Below are 21551 nucleotides of genomic sequence, written 5' to 3' on the forward strand. Positions count from 1 at the left end.
GATATGTGAGTACAAGAAGTGAGGAGTTGGATCATGGCAAATGCTGATGAGTTGGAGTAGAGTTAAAGAGGAAAGATACTGCGGTACTGCTTCATTCAAAAGTTGGCAAATGAGCACAGTAGTATCCAGTCACTTTTTAAATCCTTAACCAGCCGAATGTCTCGTAATAGTGAGTAGATATTAATAAGCCGTCGAAATTAACCAATGAAGGTTAAAATCCCCGATCAAGTCGGGAATCAAACCTGGGACCTCTTGTACCAAAGGACAACACGGTTACCATTTAACCATGAAGCCGGGCTGACATGAGTTGAATACTTTGATGAAAGAATAAAACGGACACGATTTACGCTTTACGGAATCAGAGAGGTCATTGTCTTCTGCAATTCTTTGCTTGCTCCGCAGTAGCTCCAACGGACACAACATTCAAGTAGCGTTTAACGCCCGTTCTACTCGTAATTGCTGACGTTCTTTACATACGCCTGAATTCGATATTTTTCCTTCGTAGAAGTTCTTTAATATACTGAAAGCCAGTATACGAAATTGCCTCATTTAAACACCCTCAGATACTACCAGCCTGCGCCGGAGATCAAATCTGGTACGCCGGGGTAGAAGGTCTCGGAATAACTGACTGTACCAATGAGGCAGGCATCTTATACTAGTAGACCTAGCGATGCATGATCTGGTAATTAAGATTTATTAAATTGGGTTCCTTGCCCGTAATGAATTATAGACATACGTATAATAGGCACTGCAGTAAATTTATCTTTAAGGAAAATAATTATTGATTGCCAAAGAATTTCATTTAATTTTTAATAATAATAATAATAATAATAATAATAATAATAATAATAATAATAATAATAATAATGGTAAAAGGTGTGATAAAGAGAATCAGAAACATAACTTAGAAATAAGTTAGAAGCATACTTGGCCCAAGGACAACAGAAGGAGAATACAACAGGCCACGATCTAACAAAAAAATCTACGTACATACGGATCATTTAGAACACACCATGCGCGAAAGAAGAAAGTCGTTTTTTCATACTTTTGAACAGAATGAATAATGCCAGACTGACAAAACAAATTTTTAATACAATTATAAAGCTTAATGTACAACCAAAATGGTTTACACAGACATTAAATGATCTCAAAGAAGCAAACATTGGCATTAAGGATACACATAACAGGAAGTTATTTAGGGACAAAATGCAAAAAGTGATCCTTCAGGAATGAACAAAGAATAAAAAGAAAGCATTCACAAAACGTCGAACAGCTCCGCAAGAGATCAGAATGTATGAAACAAATGGGGGTGGAGCGGAAAGAGGAATGTAGCAAAAATTGAAATATTGATTTAACGTGCTCTGTAAAAGTGCTATGGGATTAAATAAATAGATAAATAAATAATAATATTGATATAGACTTTTATGTCTTTCAGCGTTCAGTCTGCAAAGGTCTGTGAATTAATTAAGCACCTGCGTAATCCTCTGTTTGCAACTACTGTAGCTCTAATAATGTTAATATGAAGATAAAGTTGGAATTCAAGAAGAGTAATTGGAGCAAGTATTCATTCATAGGATACCGGCCCTGTGGTGTAGGGGTAGCATGCCTGTCTCTTACGGAAAGCCCGGGCTCGATTCATGGCCAGGTCAGGGATTTTTACCTGGATCTGAGGGTTGGTTCGAGGTCCACTCAGCCTACATGATTACAGTTGAGGAACTATCTGCCGGTGAGTTACTGGCCCCGGTCTAGAAAGCCAAGATTAACGGCCAAGAGGATTCGTTGTGCAGACGACACGACAGCTCGTAATCTGCAGGCCTTGGGGATGAGCAACGGTCGCTTGGTAGGCCAAGGCCCTTCCGGGCTGTTGTATCATGGGGTTATTCATTCATAGGAAGAGGAGTTATGGATTGGGATAAATTATCGAGGATGTTCGATAAATTTCGAAATTATTTAGGAAAATACTTCGTAAACAAAAGATAGGGAATTTGCCACCTTTTCGACAGCCCTAAACGCAAATCAGTTGCTGATATAATGCAAATTATTTTTACGTCTCGCTCACTACTTTTAGTTTTCGGGCAAACTGGTATGCCGGAATTTTTCACACAGGAGTTCCTTTATATGTCAGTAGATCGACTGACACGAAGCAGGCGTATCTGAGCCCCTCGGTTTTAAGGAATCTATACCCTTGCATCAGTTAGTTATATCGAGAAGCACTTCTCATTGTTTCATTTGCTTGAACTGAAATAGGCCTTTATCGTAGGAGTTGGCCGTACGGTTAGGGTCGCGCAGCTGTGAGCTTGTCTTCGGGACGAAAGTGTTGGAAGTGAAGGTCAACAAATCAAAGACAGAAGTGTTGATTGTTATGGAAGAATTTTGAAGATAAGAGAAACCAAATGTTAACAAGGATACTTAATGCTGAATGCTTTGTCAGTGTTCTGTAAGGTAAGAATGATAACTTCTTCTTCCTCTCCTTCTTCTTCTTACGCTTTTCCCACACCCCGGTAGGGTAATAATAATAATAATAATAATAATAATAATAATAATAATAATAATAATAATAATAATAATAATAATAATAATCGTTTGACCTCAGCTAGCGTGTGCAGACATTTCAATTTGGCGCCATCTGGCTGTCTGCTCGTCAATTTCGACGTTCCGTTTTACCCTAGATGCACTAGATGGCAGACCGAATAAACTGAAACTCTCTTGGGCGTCTATGGCTGAGATTTTAATGAATATTGTCGGGTGAACACCAATTGTGTCACCAGAGACCATTTACATGCCGGCATCGTACCGACATGGAGGGTCAAATCGACTTTTTGATGATGATGATGATGATGATGATGCTTGTTGTTTTAAGGAGCCTAACATCGAAGGTCATCGGCCCCTAGAATCGACTTTTTTCCGCCCTTCAAAAATCCGACTACCTCTGCCGGGTTTGAGTCCGCTATCTTGGTATCCGGAGGCCGACACTTTACAACTGATCCACAGAGGCAGCTCCTGGTAGGATCATGAGCGCGAATTGCCTCTCACATGTGGATTTGGCCCTGTTTTACGACCGGATGACCTCTCCTGACACCAATTTTATACGGAGGGATGTATTCACTATTGCCTGCTTTTGTGGTGGTTGGTAGTGTCGTTTATAACGAGTGACTGGCTCTGCGGTTTGCGTATCGTAGCTGTCAGCTTACATTCGGGAGGTAGTGGGTTCGAGTCCTACCGCCGGCAGCCTGGAAGATGGTTTTCCGTGTTTTCCCATTTTCACACCAGACAAATGCTGGGCTGTGATTGAGAGGCCATGGCCGCTACCTTCCAAATCCTAGCCCTTTCCCGTCCTTCCGTCGCCGAAAACGTTCGATGATATTAAACAAGTACCAGGAAAAAAGAAAGAAATATGCCTTTAAGGAGATCTCTTCCCCCTTGCTGCTGAAGCTGGTGATTTATAGTTATGTTCTAACTGTCGGGTTGCATTATCCGTTACCATTCATCTAGTGAAGAGTCCCTGCTTGTCGATACATCTTGTGCCTATCATTTAACTGGTATGTTGGCACCATATCCGTGATTTGCGAGGGGTTGAACTAGGCTAATGCTATCGTTCGCATTATCGTATAGTACTGGTACACTTGGGAGTGTAATTCATTAATGGATTGTATTCCCTTAGGACTGCAAGGCTATAACAGCGGCATGTACAAATAATGTCCTTCTTAACTTGGTTGGTGTAGGATTGAAGGCAAGCTTGTAGTTTTACATCAGTGTTGATATCGTGATCATAGCTACAGGCCTCCAGTTTTGCGTGGAATCTGAACCATGGGGATGTGATTGATCATTTTTTAAATCCCACGGGTAATGTCCTCGATTCGAACCGCAGCTACCATGGTAAAGAACTCAGTGACAATGTCACTCGGCTATTTGGTGTGGAATTACGTCTTGCGATATGTTTAGTGAATTTCGTAACTGACTAAGTTGGCACCAGTGATAGATCTGACTTAGGTCTGTTATCTTGCATTTGGGAGATAGTGGGTTCCAACACTACTGTCTGCAGCCCTGAAGACCACGGCCCAACTCCTTACGATATCCAGTGCGAATAGTGTTCATCTTTTTTGCAATAGTAGGCTATATCTAGTTAGCGCACGGTCCACTTCTTTACATTAAATTGTTAACCAGCCTGACTCTTTTCTTTCTCCGTCACTATAGTCTTTCGATTCTACTTGCCTCAACCAACTGAAATGTGAAATGAAATGTCGTATGGCTTTTAGTGCCGGGATATCCCAGAGTGGGTTCGGCTCGCCAGGTGCAGGTCTTTCTAGTTGACTCCCGTAGGCGACCTGCGCGTCGTGATGAGGATGAAATGACGATGAAGACAACACATACACCTAGCCCCCGTGCCATTGGAATTAACCAATTAAGGTTAAAATCCCCGACCCGGCCGGGAATCGAGCCCAGGACCCTGTGAACCGAAGGCCAGTACGCTGACCGTTCAGCCAACGAGTCGGACCTCAACCAACTGAACCTGCGGTATAAATTGATGAATTCGTAGGTAAATGAAAGGTGCACGTAAGGGGAAATACTCATATGCTAGCACCTGCAGCTTATCGCGGCGAGGTTCCTTCTGTCTTTCAAGAACACAAAGCTCTCGCCCATCACTCTTTTGTGCGCTTTTCAAACCTCGTTCTGTTCTAACAAAATGTTACATTTTCCGCCCACACGTAACGTTTTGCATTGTAGATCTGGCGTGATCATTCAAGACTGACGACAAAACGTAATGTGTACATGGGCCTTTCGAATGTTCCTGATTTCTTAGTTATAAATTATTTTTTTAATGAAACGACGAACGCTTATCTTGTTTCTGATTTTTTTCCGGACGATATGAGTGAGAGGGCTTAAGTCTGCTGAGTAACAGAGAATAGTGTTAAAACTAAGTACATCGACTGGTGTTTCCTCAATGCCTATTAATTGTGAAGTGGTGGTAGTGGTGACGTTTATTGCTTTAAGAAGAAGTATAACTAGGCAGCCAACCTCTATGAACAGTAATCAGAGGGAAAAGGATAGAAGGGGTCCGACACTTCGAAAAATGAAGTTACCGGCCAAAGATAGACAAGGGCCACGAAGGGCGTGAAAATGGAAGACTGCGTAGGCCTCGACACCTAATACCGTCGGGGTCGGAGGAGAAGAACAAGAGTTGAGCAAGGGAGGACAGATATCATAAATTCAAGTAAGGAGCCTGTCACAAGTTAGTGAAAGGAATGCCAGGACTTAGCTAAGTTAGTGAAAGGAATGCCAGGACTCAGCTAAGGGCACTGTGGTCGCCAATCTACCCTCCCAAATTAAGAGCCTCTGGGACATGTTTTAGTTTCCTCTTACGACAGGCAGTGGATAGCGTGGATGTTATTCTACCTCCCACCCCCACCCACAGGGGGATATTGATTGTGAAATGACAATGATATGAACTTATACACTTGAGACGAACACAAACACCCAGTCCCCGAGTCAGATAAATTAGCAACACGTGGTCAATATCCTTGGCTCGACCGGCCGGGAATCGAACCCAGGTCCTCTGAACCGAAGGTCAGTACGCTGATGATTCAGTCAGGGAGCCGGACAATCCTCAAAAGTATATATTAGTAAGAGAATGCCAATGTGTGTCTTCGGTGTTGCAGAATTTGGACAACCCAATATCGTAGCCTAGAGTAGATGGGTGCCTATTGGTGGAAGTAATGATCGGTTTAAGGGAAAAGGCAACGAATTCACCAACTCCAGAAAAGTAGGCAACAGACAAGAGACAGACAAAGAGAAAATTGTACTTTTATGTGACGTTATATAACGTGAGCATAGTCACGGGGCATTCAGTTTTACGTGGAATCCGAACCACAGTGACGTGATATTTCATTTTGAAATTCTCATATGCATTGACTTTGATTCGAACCGTCGCCGCTTAGATAAGATGCCAGTGACGATACCACTCAGCTATCGTGCCCTACAGAAGAGTAGGTCTATAATTGCTCATATAAATATATATTAATTTCATTGCAAATTCACAGAATACTCTTTCCACACCTCGTCTTGTTCTGACACCTTGACTGAATGATAAGTATTGATCTAGGGTTCGATTCTCAGCCATGTCGATGAATTTATCCGCGTCTAGTTAATCACCTGACTCGGGAGCTGGGTTACGCACACAATAAACCACACATGAATTAATTTATTTTTTCACAATTTGCTTTGGCCTACATCACACCGATACAGATACGTCTTATGGCGACGATGGGATAGGAAAGGGCTAGGAGTGGGAAGGAAGCGGTCGTGGCTTTAATCAAGGCACAGCCCCAGCATTTGTCTTGTGAAAATGGGAAACTACGGAAAACCATCTTAAGGGCTGTCGGCAGTAGGGTTCGAACCCACTACCTCCCGAATGTAAGCTGACAGCTACGATACGCAAACCGCAGAGCCAGTCACTCGTTATAAACGACACTACCAACCACCATAAAAGCAGGCAATAGTGAATACATCCCTCCGTATAAAATTGGTGTCAGGAGAGGTCATCCGGTCGTAAAACAGGGCCAAATCCACATGTGAGAGGCAATTCGCGCTCATGATCCTACCAGGAGCTGCCTCTGTGGATCAGTGGTAGAATGTCGGCCTCCGGATACCAAGATAGCGGACTCAAACCCGGCAGAGGTAGTCGGATTTTTGAAGGGCGGAAAAGAGTCGATTCTAGGGGCCGATGACCTTCGATGTTAGGCCCCTTAAAACAACAATCATCATCATCATCATCATCATCAAAAAGTCGATTTGACACTCCATGTCGGTACGATGCCGGCATGTAAATGGTCTCTGGTGACACAAATGGTGTTCACCCGACAATATTCATTAAAATCTCAGCCATAGACACCCAAGAGAGTTTCAGTTTATTCGGTCTGCCATCTAGTGCGCCTAGGGTAAAACGGAACGTCGAAATTGACGAGCATACAGCCAGATGGCGCCAAATTGAAATGTCTGCACACGCTAGCTGAGGTCAAACGATTATTATTATTATTATTATTATTATTATTATTATTATTATTATTATTATTATTATTATTATTATTATTATTATTATTATTATTTTTATTATTATTATTATTACCCTACCGGGGCGTGGGAAAAGCGTAAGAAGAAGAAGAAGGAGAAGAAGAAGTTATCATTCTTACCTTACAGAACACTGACAAAGCATTCAGCATTAAGTATCCTTGTTAACATTTGGTTTCTCTTATCTTCAAAATTCTTCCATAACAATCAACACTTCTGTCTTTGATTTGTTGACCTTCACTTCCAGCACTTTCGTCGTAACTTCAGATTTTCGTCTACTGTTTGTATGATTTACACCCAGTTGAATTCATCCAGACAAATGATTCAAGACGTTCAACCTATAAAATTAAAACTAAACAAGATACTTTCTTTTCTTTGCCCTAATGTTCGGAACTACTTGCTCGATAAGTTCACGATATTAATACGATCTTTACTTCCTAGAACACACACTCACCTGGCTACCAAGGTCTTCACTACTGCTGTCGCTCGCTTTTTGTTTTCATTCATGTGAAGTTGCCACAAACAATGAGTGTTTTGTTTCTCAATGAACTTGCTGACATTGCTCTTGTGTTGAATTTTCTATCCCACCCTTCTGGTTTACAGTAGTGCAGTGGAACACTTTCCTGTTTCTTTGTCTTAGAGTGACCCTCGGTTGAGATAAGCTCAGCCAGTGTGATACTGTTGCCCTGAATATAAACAGTGTGTAATAATAGAGCTCAGCTAACACGGTGGATATTTATAAGGATTCATTTGACGGGACGCTCCAACGTAAACTGGGGTAAGTGGTGGTATTATTATTATTCATTGATACAGTCATCTGTGGGCTACATTTACACAATCTACCTCTCCTTCTCTTTGCACTTAAGTCTTCGGCTACTCCTTTCTCGTTTTTCCACCGAGATGATACGTAGCTTGGCCAGTAGATTTTCGAATGCATCCCTCACTCCCGCAAACATTTTCCTAAATGCTGTTCTGTCCTGTATCTCTTCCTCCTTGACACCCACTTCTGCCAGATCCTTGTGCACCTGTGTAAGCCACCCAGGTGGTGTTTTCCATTTTTCTTGTAGAAGGACTATTTCGTTGGCCAGCATTTCTTGATTTGTGCTTTGAATCTGTATATAGAATAAGACTTTTGTCTGTACATTGTTCAGAATTTAAAAGAGAATGGTATTTCTGTATCGATCGTGTCCACAGTAACAAGGAAATGCACTTTTTCATTTTCCGTCATTTCTGTCGTCTGTATGTATGTACGCGCATTGCTAGAACAAGGCTGAAGAGAATTTAATGGAAATCGGTATCTAAAATCGGGGAATGAGGTACTACAATCTAGGTTGTAAGTAATTTTATTCATGTTGAGTGAAGTGGTAATTTAGGGGAAGGCCTAAAATGTAATTCTCAAATATCTATGTTATTAGTGGTCCTATCGATAAGAAAAATACTACATAACTAAAGTTATATAGAATTAAATTTCCGACCGCCTTATATACTGTATTTTTACCGTAGCGGCTATCATAATAGAACTGAGGAATTTAGTCTTGTGCTGCTTAGTCCATAACAACGCCGATCATTGCTAATATGGAATTACTGTTCAATCGTGTTAACTGGCGATGGTTTTTGTCATGGTCACTTTAAGGTGTAAAACGGCGTAGTCATCGTTCCATATCGCCAAAGAAAATGGTCATTGTAAAATTGAGAAAAGAGCTCGTAAAGGAAGGATCGCTTGAAGAAAAAGACAGGTGGGAGTCGGAAGAAAAGTAAATACGAAGCGACACAATATCGAAAACTTATAAAACAGATCAAAAATAACAATAACATTACATTGAACACTGTTGTGATGTGCTTTGTCCTCCGACATGTGATTAAGCTTGAGTCCCGAGTAAAACAGTCTGCCTGAATATTGGCAGAAAGTAGCTGGGGAGTTACATAACTTTGCACATGCTATGTGATGTAGGTACCCGTCAACGACCGGTACTGCACCTACTGTAGTGTGTCCATAAAAGGTAAGTCTCCTTTTCCTCATCGTTGTCGTATTTTTCACCATGGCTTTATAGAGTTGCGGGTTCGCTCTCAATCAATCAATCCGTCATTACTGATCTTCATTTAGGGTAGTCGCCCAGGTGGCAGATCCCCTATCTATTGTTTTCCTAGCCTTTTCTTAATTGAGTGAAAAGAAATTGGAAATTTATTGAACGTCTGCCTTGGTAAGTTATTCCAATCCCTAACTCCCCTTCCTATAAAATAATATTTGCCCCAATTTGTCCTCTTGAATTCAAACTTTATTTTCATATTGTGATCTTTCCTACTTTCAAAGCCACCACGCAAACTTATTCGTCTACTAATATCATTCCACTCCACTGACAGCTCGGAACGTTCCGCTTAGTCAAGCAGCTCGTCTCCTTTCTCCCAAGTCTTCCCAGCCCAAACTTTGCAACATTTTTGTAACGCTACTCTTTTGTCGGAAATCACCCAGAACAAATCGAGCTGCTTTTCTTTGGATTTTTTCCAGTTCTCGAATCAAGTAATCCCGGTGAGGGTCTCATACACTGGAGCCATACTCTAGTTGGTGTCTAACCAGAGACTTAAATGCCCTCTCCTTTACATCCTTTTTTTTTTTGCTAGCTGCTTTACGTCGCGCCGACACAGATAGGTCTTATGGCGACGATGGGACAGGGAAGGGCTAGGAGTGGGAAGGAAGCGGCCGTGGCCTTAATTAAGGTACAGCCCCAGCATTTGCCTGGTGTGAAAATGGGAAACCACGGAAAACCATCTTCAGGGCTGCCGACAGTGGGGTTCGAAACTACTATCTCCCGAATACTGGATACTGGCCGCACTTAAGCGACTGCAGCTATCGAGCTCGGTCCTTTACATCCTTACTACAACTCCTAAACACCCTCATAACCATGTACAGAGATCTGTAGCCATTTATGTGAATACCCCAATGAAGTATGTTGGTCACTTTGTGACTTCTTTCGACCCGATCTTTTTTCAAGGTATTTTCTTTCGCCTTTTTCAAGGTCTGAGTCTGCCACCCTTGTCGGAGTTTTCTTTCCACAGAGGCACTTCGTTCTGACCACTGTGCAGTAATGTTATAATTTGCCTTTAATGGAGACGTACTTCGACTTGTAGGTGTCATGGTGTAGTCTGAAGACCATCTCCATCCTCCTCACCCTCTCTTCTACTTCTTCTTCTCATTATTATTATTATTATTATTAATAATTTCTTTCCCGGTGGTCTTTTTCTCGGTTATCTGTGATCGACACTAATGCAGATTAAGCCTAGTTTTAGGACTGGATACCCTTCCAGACGCCATTCCTACGTGAAGGGAGAGCTATTGCGTGTTTCTGTGGGGTTGGTTGAATGGTCGGCGCAGTGGCCTTCGGTTATGCTAGCCTCGTGTCGGCAAATTCACCAGCATGAAAATAATTACTATGGGACAAAATTCCGGTACATCGTCGTCTCCGAAAATCATAAAAGTATTTAGTGGGACCTTAAACCAATAACATTACTTAAGAGGAAAGTGTTCGCTCTGAATTGCATGAAGATTGGTAGGGGAGTTCAAATATGTTCGCTGAAAAAGTCTGTAGGGCTTTTCCGTATAAGGTCATGCATTTGTTCAAACGAGTAGATATAAGTAGATGTGGTTAGTAACAGTATGCTGTGCTGTTTGGTGGCAACGTTGAAAATGACCGGAAAGAACCCTATAGAAATTAATTAAATTGTCAGTACAAGAGAATGCCTCCATGGCGGGGGTGGCAGCTAATCACTTTAACTCCCTCGTTAGTACCGGTAGTGTCCGCCTCTGTGGTTTCGTGGTTAGCGTGATTAGCTGCCAACCCTGGAGGCCCAGGTTCGATTACCGGCTCTTCCACGAAATTCGTAAAGTGGTACGAGTGCTGGAACAGGGTCCACTCAGCCTCGGGAAGTCAGCTTAGTTGAGGGGAGTTCAGTTCCCACTTCAGCCATCCTAGAGGTGGTTTTCCGTGGTTCAGTTCCCATCTCAGCCATCCTAGAGGTGGTTTTCCGTGGTTTCCCACTTCTCCTCCAGGCAAATGTCTGGATGGTACCTAACTTACGGCCACGGTCGCTTCCTTCCCTCGTTCCTGCCTGCCTCTTCCAATCTACCCACCCACCCACAAGGTCCCTGATCAGCAAGTAGGTGAGGCCGCCTAGGCGAGGTGTTGGTCTTCCTCCCCAGTTGTATCCCCGACTCAAAGTCTCACGCTCCAGGACACTACCCTTGAGGTGGTAGAGGTGCGATTCCTCGCTGAGTCTGAGGGAAAAAACCAACCCTGGAGGGTAAACGGATTAAGAAAGGAGCCTAATAGTACCTAGTACTAGCTTCATATTAATCATTTAATACACCCTTTCCCGCCTTTGTGTGAACTTGTTCTTTCTTTGTCAGGCATATACATGCGCTAAAATGAAGTCTATATTCTTCGAATATGAATCCTGAATTACAATTTTCAGAGCATAATAAATTTTGGGCGAGCGAGTTTATTTTTGAGTTTCAGCAAATTGATTGCAGGATTATTTAAATCCACTTTAACCCACATTTTCATTAACTCGTACAGTTTTCTCCGTACAATTCATAATAATGCTATTGATTTACGTTCTATATACCACTTCTACGGTTTCTGGAGACGCCAAGGTGAGAGGATTTTGTCCCAGAAGAGTTATTTTATGTGCAAGTAAATCTACCGGCACAAGGGTGGCGTACTTGAGCAACTTCAAATACCACCGAACTGAGCCGGGATCGAATCCACCCACTTCGGTTTAGGCAAGCGCTTCTACCATCCGAGCCAATCAGCCCGGCCTGTACAGTTCAACCTGATTAACACCATACTCTGAGTTCCGGAGTTAACTAATTCGTCCCCAATCCCTGCTAATTACACTTAATTCAGCCCCAACTTGTTACCAATCTGTTATGGTGGAGATTAATAACTGTTTCATATTTTAAATAGATCTAGGACTGTCATTACTGGTATGTCAGTGCTAGTACGGTTAAAAGTCGTATTGGTAAATTTCCTTAATGTTTAATAATATTACTTATTTTGGTTAAAATTAATTAAAATCTCAATTTAAAATTTAAACTTGTGTGTTAAAGTTTACTTGAAATGTCAATTGAAAATGTGTTGATTGAATATTGTTGAGTGATGGGAAGACATTTTGAAGACACTTTCCGAATGTAGTCATGCCGTGGGTAGAGCCATTTCGAATTCTAGCGGTATTTTCTTTTGCATTCTTTTTCTTGAGCTTACATCCTGATTATTTTGTACTTCTTCACGTATGGTTCACACGAACACTTTTCAAAATATTAATAACCTTAAATATTTAGGAAAAAGGATAGTAAAACATTCTGTTACCAGTAGGTGCTTGTGTATGTATCAGGACATTCCGAACATTATGTCAGGGCCGAGTTAGAAAAGGTATTGAGGTCAAATTAACATAACCCTAATTCCCAGCCATCCTCACATGGTCCGAACTCGTATGCAGCCCCCATTTCAAACTTGCTGGATCTAAAAATGCGCTGGTCGAAAAATATCCTGAACTAAATGCGTTTCCTTTTTTATTTCAAAAATATTATGCCTCTCGTCTCAGCTGTATAGTTCCTGCCCATTCTTGTTGGTTGGGAGAACAGTTACGGTAAAATATGAATTTAGCGGAAGAAGTTGTCAGTAAATGCCACGGCAGTGGGTGCGGAGGTGTTCTCGGAACTGTTGTGTTGACATCTGTTTCCTCACTTGATTTACGACAGGTAGTCCCTGAGCTTTGTTTCACCATGCAGGTGGGACCGGATAAGAAGGTGCTGCTACTCATAAGGTAAAGGCTGGAGTGAAACTTTCCCAGATGTGTTCTTGCCAAGGGTCAGTGACTGCTGGTGTCCCAAGCAATTATGTAGTATACCTGTATATAACGTGCTCTAAGGTACTCTTAATGGGATCTCAGGTGTCCTGGACAACCGCAGGACTTCTTCAGTGCATACAGGAGCTTACCGTTTTGTAACGCCTACTGTTAAATAGGTCCTGGAAGACATTTTATGTACAGAGGCGATGAACGAGATATTAAGCTGCTTTATCTTTTAATGCTTATGCACGTACCGTTAGGTTCGCTGCAGCATGCAGTGGTGGCGATGAAATCTGCCGATGGTGGTTGGAGGGAGGGGGGGCAGTCGACCGCCCACTGTGTGGAGACGAAACTACGTTATTATTCCATTTTAGCCGCCTGAAACTAGGAACTATTAAAAATAATGTGTATAAGCCCTGTTGTCTTATCAACTAATTTTTTCCTTTAATTTCTTTAATATTATTTTAAAAATTCTTAGCGGAATTACGCACAAAATGTCGTTCGCCGCGACGAACCGATTCGTAGAGCGCCACAGCGAATAATGGAGATTCGCGCAGCGGTGTGAAGCATGTATTATGAGGAAGGGTAGCAGGGGTATATTATTGCCAACACCATGGACTGCGTCACAGGGGTCCCGGGTTCGACTCGCGGCAGGGTCGGAAATTTTAGCCTTAATTGGTTAATTTCGCTGGCACGAGGGCTGGGTGTATGTGTTGTCTTCATCATCATTTCATCCTCATCACGACGCGCAGGTCGCCTGCGGGAGTCAAATCCAAAGACCTGCATCTGGCTCCCAGCACTAAAAGCCATACGCCATTTCATTTCATCATGGACACCGAGGTATGATTCATCCCCTTCGTAATCTGTTTACCCTCCAGGGTCGGTTTTTCCCTCGGACTCAGCGAGGGATCCCACCTCTACCGCCTCAAGGGCAGTGTCCTGGAGATTCAGACTTTGAGTCGGGGATACAACTGGGGAGAATGACCAGTTCCTCGCCCAGGCGGCCTCACCTGCTATGCTGAACAGGGGCCTTGTGGAGGGACGGGAAGGCAAGGAAGAGGGAAGGAAGCGGCCTTGGCCTTAAGTTAGGTACCATCCCGGCATTTGCTTGGAGGAGAAGTGGGAAACCACGGAAAACCACTTCCAGGATGGCTGAGGTGGGAATCGAACCCACCTCTACTCAGTTGTCCTTCCGAGGCTGAGTGGACCCCGTTCCAGCCCTCGTACCACTTCTTAAAATTTCGTGGCAGAGCGGGGAATCGAACCCGGACCTCCGGGGGTGGCAGCTAATCACGCTAACCACTACACCACGGAGGCAGACTGTTCATCCCCTTGCAGCGCGCATTCTTCGGTCTGGTAGTCTCTTTAGTGTCTGTTAATCTGAAAGTGCGCAATCAAATACTAAACGATTTTCAATTATATAATCACACAGTACATCTTCTTAATTGTAATACATGTGTAATAATGTTTCCTTTGGTGAAAGTTGTATTTATAGCTGTAAGTTTCCTAACTGTCTGACTAACTTTTGAAACATATTATATTATATAAATCTGCATTTAATATGGAAAATATGAAATATCTACATTTAAAATGGAAATTATGAAAATTAACATTCATTAAATAAAATACACACTCGTCGAACCTTGTACTCACACTTACTTGTTACCTGCTTACTTACACATACGTTATTTGAAGGGCGCCAGCTGCCACTCAGTGCAGCAATAAGAGAATGAGACTCTTGACTATCTCTAGGGTGTGGGGTAATAAGCTTACTTTTGACAACATACCATATAAGTTCTGGGAAAAGGAGATTGGCGTTCGGTTTCCCCATTAAATTTGAGGTTAAGATATTTTACTTTCATTGAAATAAAACCATGAATTCGTTTGATAGAACAATATATATTCTTTAAATAATATATCAAAAAATAGTGAGTCTTGTTGCGATAAAACAGATGAGAATATGAAATTATGACATTGCAACTGAAAGAAATTAGGCATGAATTTGAATTCTTCTTGACCGGACATTTAACAATTTATACGAAATATTTCCCTCAATGATTCACTTGACTGTACCTTCAACACTTTGAGTGTAATTACGACGTATTCCTTTGATCTGGTGTTTACTGTAGATGTGTCACGCCTAACTTGGTGATACATCCTTGTGACTGCTTCTTCTCCATATCATCTGACTTCTTTGTAAGTCAATATGGTATTACCTCTTGGCAGGTGTGTCCCTCTGTGACTCCATGGTAAGCCTTTGCGTCCGTGTCTTCAACTAAGTGACAGACCAAGTTTGGCCTCACTCTCTCAATGACCAAAGAATAATGGCTCACTGAGTCTTCTCCATCTCTCGTTCACACTCGTTGACTGACCGACTGAGGCCTCTTCATCTAGTAGACTACTTCACTGTACTGCTTCCGTTTAAGTAATGACTGACGCTACAATATGCACCCACCTTTTATAGACGTTGGTTGACACAGCTACGTAATCTCCCGAAATAACAATGACATACTCCCACAACGCGGCAAATATTACATACAGTTGTGAAACCGCCGCCGGCTCGTTGGGTTTCTCAAAGAAAGTGAGCTCAGTGTTAACTAAATACGATGACGTAGCCATGGCGTAGCAATGACTTGGCAGAATCGCCAGTAGTATAACAATATAACGACGTCATATCCACATCTGATACGTCGAAACTCTCACTGTACAGGTATTTAATGATAATCTACATATACGTATATATGCATACACTCAATTACAAATACGCATGCGACAAGCTTTGCGTACTGGAATTGAATAATAATTATAACAAAATAATAGTAATCTCACAAATGAAATAATACTGACATAATAATAATAATAATAATAATAATAATAATAATAATAATAATAATAATAATAATAAAGATATTATCTTGTAACGGGATTTGAACCGTTACATAGCATTGAATCAAAATTTGAAAGAAATATTTTATTACCGAACTTAAATAACTTTGTTGCCAGTACAATTCGAACATGGGATTCGTTGCCCATTGTTCTAAGGGACACTCGATTTGAACCGGTATTTAAAAAGCAAGGTTGGCAGCGGTACTGAACGGATCAAGTTGAGTGTAAATACATGAATTGTGTCTTCCTATTTTGTTTTTCATGGAATAAGTTAGGTTACGTTAAACTGCATGTAACCGAGCTCGATAGCTGCAGTCCCTTAAGTGCGGCCAGTATCCAGTATTCGGGAGATCGTGGGTTCGAACCCCACTGTCGGCAGCCCTGAAGATTGTTTTCCGTGGTTTCCCATTTTCACACCAGGCAAATGCTGGGGCTGTACCTTAATTTAGGCCACGGCCGCTTCCTTCCCCTTCCTAGCCCTTTCCTGTCCCATCGCCAACGCACCAAATGACCCTCCTCTATCAGTTGCTTGCTTGCTTCAAACAGCCCCACCTACCTATCGTCCAATTTTAGGCTTCTTTCTTCGTTCCACGAAATTAACACTCGTTCCGGATCACTACTTGAAATAGCACCGCATCGAACGAATACCTACAGCCATTCATTTCTGGTCCCTGCTACGAGGTTATGGAATACGATCCCGGATGATATTAAAAAGTCTTGCTCGTCTAGGACATTTAAAACAGCCTACCGTAAATTCCTCCAGAGTACATACAGTTGACTCGATGAATGTAAGAGTGAATTACGTGTGAATGAAACCAAAAATGACGTAATAGATTTAAGTTCTTTTTTTTTTTTTTGCTAGGGGCTTTACGTCGCACCGACACAGATAGGTCTTATGGCGACGATGGGATAAGAAAGGCCTAGGAGTTGGAAGGAAGCGGCCGTGGCCTTCATTAAGGTACAGCCCCAGCATTTGCCTGGTGTGAAAATGGGAAACCACGGTAAACCATCTTCAGGGCTGCCGATAGTGGGATTCGAACCGACTATCTCCCGGATGCAAGCTCACAGCCGCGCGCCTCTACGCGCACGGCCAACTCGCCCGGTGATTTAAGTTCTTAGGCTATCCCATTTACATTCTCAGTACTCTCATTTAAGGCTATAGACTGTTCGTAGAAATAGACTACATAGTAAAATCGATTTTAGTACACTCAGATCGTAACATACTAGTTAATTTATTTTAGCCTTATATTTGAATAAGTTTTCCTTTAAGCTAGTTGTAGATATATTCTTTAGGTTATAAGTTGATATATTTTTTTTTGTTATTCTCCACTCTCTATTTATCCTATAATTTTTCATCAGTAGTAACCTTAATTAATTGTATTACTGTAATTCCTTCTCTGACTTACATATCTCAATAACAGAAGTTGATTACAATGATATTTTAGATGAATACTGTAAAAATAAAAAATTGTATGTGGTTAAGTGTAAGAGAGGGCCAAGAGCCCTAACTTCGCCACTTAATAAATAAATAAATAAATAAATAAATAAATAAATAAATAAATAAATAAATAAATAAATAAATAAATAAATAAATAAATAAATAAAACCTATCTGTGTCGGCGCGATGTAACGCAACTTGCAAAAAAAAAAAATTATATGTACGCTGGTTAGAGGAATGATTTTTTTCGCACTAACGATAAACGCTACAAAAAGCATTTTGAAGCGATTTTGAAATATCTTCACGAATCATTTGATTCTGGTTAAAACATGGTGGTTTAGCTTTCGCAAATTACAGTGAATTAAAACGACTACGCCATTTTAAAGCAAAATTTACTTATTTTGCCGTAAGTGCGAAAATGCAGCGAAATTCGTTGAAAATAACGATCTTGAAATTGTATTACAATATCACGTGTGTGTGAAGGAAAAGAGGATACAATAAGGGTTTCTCATTTCGACTGAAATATCTCTTCGTATTAATATTCTATAAAATCCATTAATGACATGGCCATATAGGGTGAAGGGTAATTTGTTATGTGATCTTGATTAGGACTATATTATAGTTCTAATCAAGACTACATAAGGAATAACGAATGATTATATTTCTTTTCTTTATTTATCTATCTTTTACATGAATAATTCACAAATCTCACGAATTAAACTTTTTATGAATAACTTTAGGAAAGGATTAAAGCGAAATAAAAACGATGGGATCAGCCCTATTTCGCGAAATAACGCGAAAAGTGGTTTCCTTTTCGCGAAATCGAACATAAAACAATGCGAAAATATCATGCCTCTAGACATGGTTTACCAGCCGAGTTGGTCGTGCGGTTATCCCATCCCTGGCATAAGACCTGTTTGTGTCGGTTCGACGTAAAGTCACTAGTAAAATAATAATAATAATAATAATAATAATAATAATAATAATAATAATAATAATAATAATAATAATAATAATAATAATTGTACCGGGCGGTACACCTCCGCGCCGCTAATTCAAACATTGCGCCAGTTGAAACTCCTCTACTGGAGGAAGCCTGAACTTTAACAACCATGTTAATTCTAAAGTTTCTCAGACGATGTCGCTATTGTAAATTTTGAAGAGTTCTGAACTGTGTCTTTTTCGATTTATATTTGTTTTCTCTGTAGTGAGAAGTGTGAACATTCTCTTCTAGATGGCACTACTGAAGAACTACTATTGTGCACCCTAGTGCGAAGTGAAGGAACTGTTTTTTGAGAAATTTTGTGTTCATAAGTTTGTTCTTTGTTAAATTTCTTTCAGTCATTTTTTGGGTTGGCAGTATAACCCTTCTCTTTCCGCTTGTTTTGAATTTAGCCAATCCCGAATTTCTCTAATTAATTTTTGACCAATAACGTATGTCTTCTCCGATATGGATATGTTGCTTGATCCTAGCCAATAAAATTGAGGGGGGTATGGGTAATCATTCATGAAACGTCTCGAATTTGCCGCGAGGGTATATAAACTGCTGATTTTCTTGTCTCCTGGCCACTTCAGTAACATCTTTCCTAGGGTGATTATGTAGCAGGGGGCGGGAAGCGCCCCTTCCTTCGGGCAGCAGTTCTTCCATAAGGTAATGGCCTTCTTATAACTTCATTTCTTGCTAGCTCAGCAGTTTAACCCTCGGGGCAGGTTCGAAACTTTTATCATGTAACCTTCCTTTAAAATGTAAAAGACACTTGGTATAAATTCCGTCTCTTTAACTACAAATCGGGATAGAGAGTGCCTAACCCTCTCGAGCTCCCTCTCATATTGTTTTTGAGATGACTACGTTTTCATAACCGTTTTTCTTCGCTTCATAATGTAATAAAATTTCCTATCGTGTCACCTCCGTAGTATGGGATTAGCCCTTGCATAAGCGGCCTAAGAGCCAAATAGGTTTTAAAAAGGTGTATTAGGAGTGCAAGTTACGCCTCCACTCAAGTTGGTATTTTGGGGCCATGTTATTGTCCTGTTTCTTTAGTGAATAGGCCTCAGTAGGTTAGGTATTTTTACTCCTGTTCTTGTGTGCCTGGAGGGCAACTTGAAGGTGGAGTTTGGTGTGGCCTTTGAATTGGCTTGAACTTTGAGAGCGGGTTCGCTCTTTCTAAAAATTGTATTTTCTGTGTGCCTCAAGCAGGCTTAACTGGGTAATTGGGAGCAAATGTTCCTTGGCATGATTGGGATTTTCTGCCCCTTTGTTGAACCTTGTGTATAGGTAAAGTTGGGCTCATTGCTCAGGGATTGTGAATCTGGGGCTCGAAGCCCAAAATCCATTAACAAACTGTAATTGTACTTTCTTAACTTGATATACAACTGAGTTCCTGTTATTCTTGTTATTTCTTGATCTTGAAAAGAAAATATAACCTACGTCTCTCCTCTCCATCCCCCCCCCCCGCCGGACGCTATATCCCTCAATCCTAGGCACTTTTAGTTCCTTTACATTTCTGACCCCCCCCCCCCTTTCTAATTTCTACTCGCCCCTATTGGTCGTATGTGTCACAAGGCCTCTATGAACGTACCAGCATGTTTCGAAGATTTTTGCCTCCATTACTATACACGTACAGTACCTGTTACAGTACGGTATCTGGTGACATCTATCTTTATGCATTTGAATTATACCCCGAGTTGATGTTATTCATCGATGCAAACTGAACACCGAACAGATTGGCCGCATATGTTAACGCGCAACTGCTTTTTTATTACTACTAATGGCGTTAGGCCTCGGAAGACCATGCGGCCAGCATTTACAAAGTGAGCATACATTTATGGTACATACATTTCGTGGTTGAAAAAAATGTCATATCTTATAAATTAATACTACAGTTTATAAATATTGGCAAATTACAGCGCTTAATTGTGGAGTTAGGTTTGAAAACAGGATGGCAACTGAAGTTGGCAATGGGGTATGTAACTTCACCAAAGAAGAGTTCTGTTGTTGGGAGTAGGCCTACTTCTTACATGATAATAATAATAATAATAATAATAATAATAATAATAATAATAATAATAATAATAATAATAATAATAGTAATAATAATAATAATAATAATAATAATAATAATAATAATAATAATAATAATAATAATAATAATAATAACTCTACGTCACACTAACTACATTTACGGTTTTCGGAGACGCCGAGGTGCCGGAGCTCTTTTACGTGCCAATAAATCTACCGACACATGGCTGACGTATTTGAGCACCTTAAAATACCACTGGACTAAGCCAGGATCGTACCTGCTAAGTTGAAGTCAGAAGGCTAGTCCCTCAACCGTCTGTTAATGGATTTTGGGCTTCGAGCCCCAGATTCACAATATGATGTGGTTTAAGTCGGCTGTTTCTCCAGAGGATTCTGGGCAGTGAGAATTGCAACCATGCTCCAGACGCATTCTTATTAATGATGAAAGGTGTCTGCGAGTTAGTTTCAATTTCTCGAACCAGATTTGCGTTGGTATGGTGGGCTGAATTTTAGCATCGTGCTTTCCCCTTGTAAGGTGTGAAATTTTCGAGTACTCAGACAATTCCTTGTAGATTATGGACAGGGAATCAGAATATGGTATCTGTTTGTAAAGGAGGAGTTCACAAGTTGTGGCTTCTTTCGCTATCTGGTCTACTTATCTCGTTCATCGTTATACCAGCGTGGTCTTTAATCCATAGGAGATGTACTTCCTGAGCTTTTTCCTGGGCGGTATAGATTAAGTTTAAAATGTCTAATTTATACTGATGTGTAGACAGATCCCAACGAGAATTTTGTAGCTTTTGAAGGGCACATTGTGGGTCAGAAAATATTAGAATTTTGCGGAAGTGACGAATTCCATAACTAATGGATAGGTAAAATTTATGCAGTAACAGTAGACGTCTCTTGAGGTAAAAAAAAAGTACTTTCTTGACACCTGAGATGCAGCACAGAAGAATGCATAACCCACGCCTGTTGTGGACTTGGATCCGTCGGTATAAATATTAACAAAATAGGGCCATGTGGTATTGGGAAAAGCTGATAAACTTTCATTGATGGAAACACTGTTAATATGAAACATGGTAAGAAGAATATGGAAGGAATTAATTTAAGAAGTTCGTACTTTCGTTGACATACAGGGAGTCTTTCACACTGAAGTATGAGGGGAATCAAGTGTTGGATATTCTTGAAGCTTTCATATAATAATATAGTCCGTTGTTTCGGACTGGTGTTATTTCTGCCGACTGCCATTTGTTGTAGTCTTAATTTGCTTATCAGTTTATTGGTCCCCAGTGTTGACCG

At 40.9% G+C, this 21551-nt stretch overlaps 1 protein-coding gene across 2 annotated transcripts in view; it reads left to right on the forward strand.

The window, feature by feature from the left end:
• Window positions 1–21551, forward strand: part of sim (single-minded) — a 434059-nt gene that overhangs the window by 261168 nt on the left and 151340 nt on the right. The window contains exon 1 of one of the 2 annotated variants that reach the window (XM_067144542.2): window positions 7713–7843. The exons of the other annotated variant lie outside the window; for it this stretch is intronic. The gene's annotated coding sequence lies outside the window, so the exon portion shown is untranslated. Of the gene's footprint in view, window positions 1–7712; window positions 7844–21551 lie in introns of those variants that run through there. 2 annotated transcript variants of the gene reach the window in all.

The sequence above is a fragment of the Anabrus simplex genome, chromosome 3 (genome assembly GCF_040414725.1).
Source record: "Anabrus simplex isolate iqAnaSimp1 chromosome 3, ASM4041472v1, whole genome shotgun sequence".
NCBI classification, from domain to species: domain Eukaryota; kingdom Metazoa; phylum Arthropoda; class Insecta; order Orthoptera; family Tettigoniidae; genus Anabrus; species Anabrus simplex.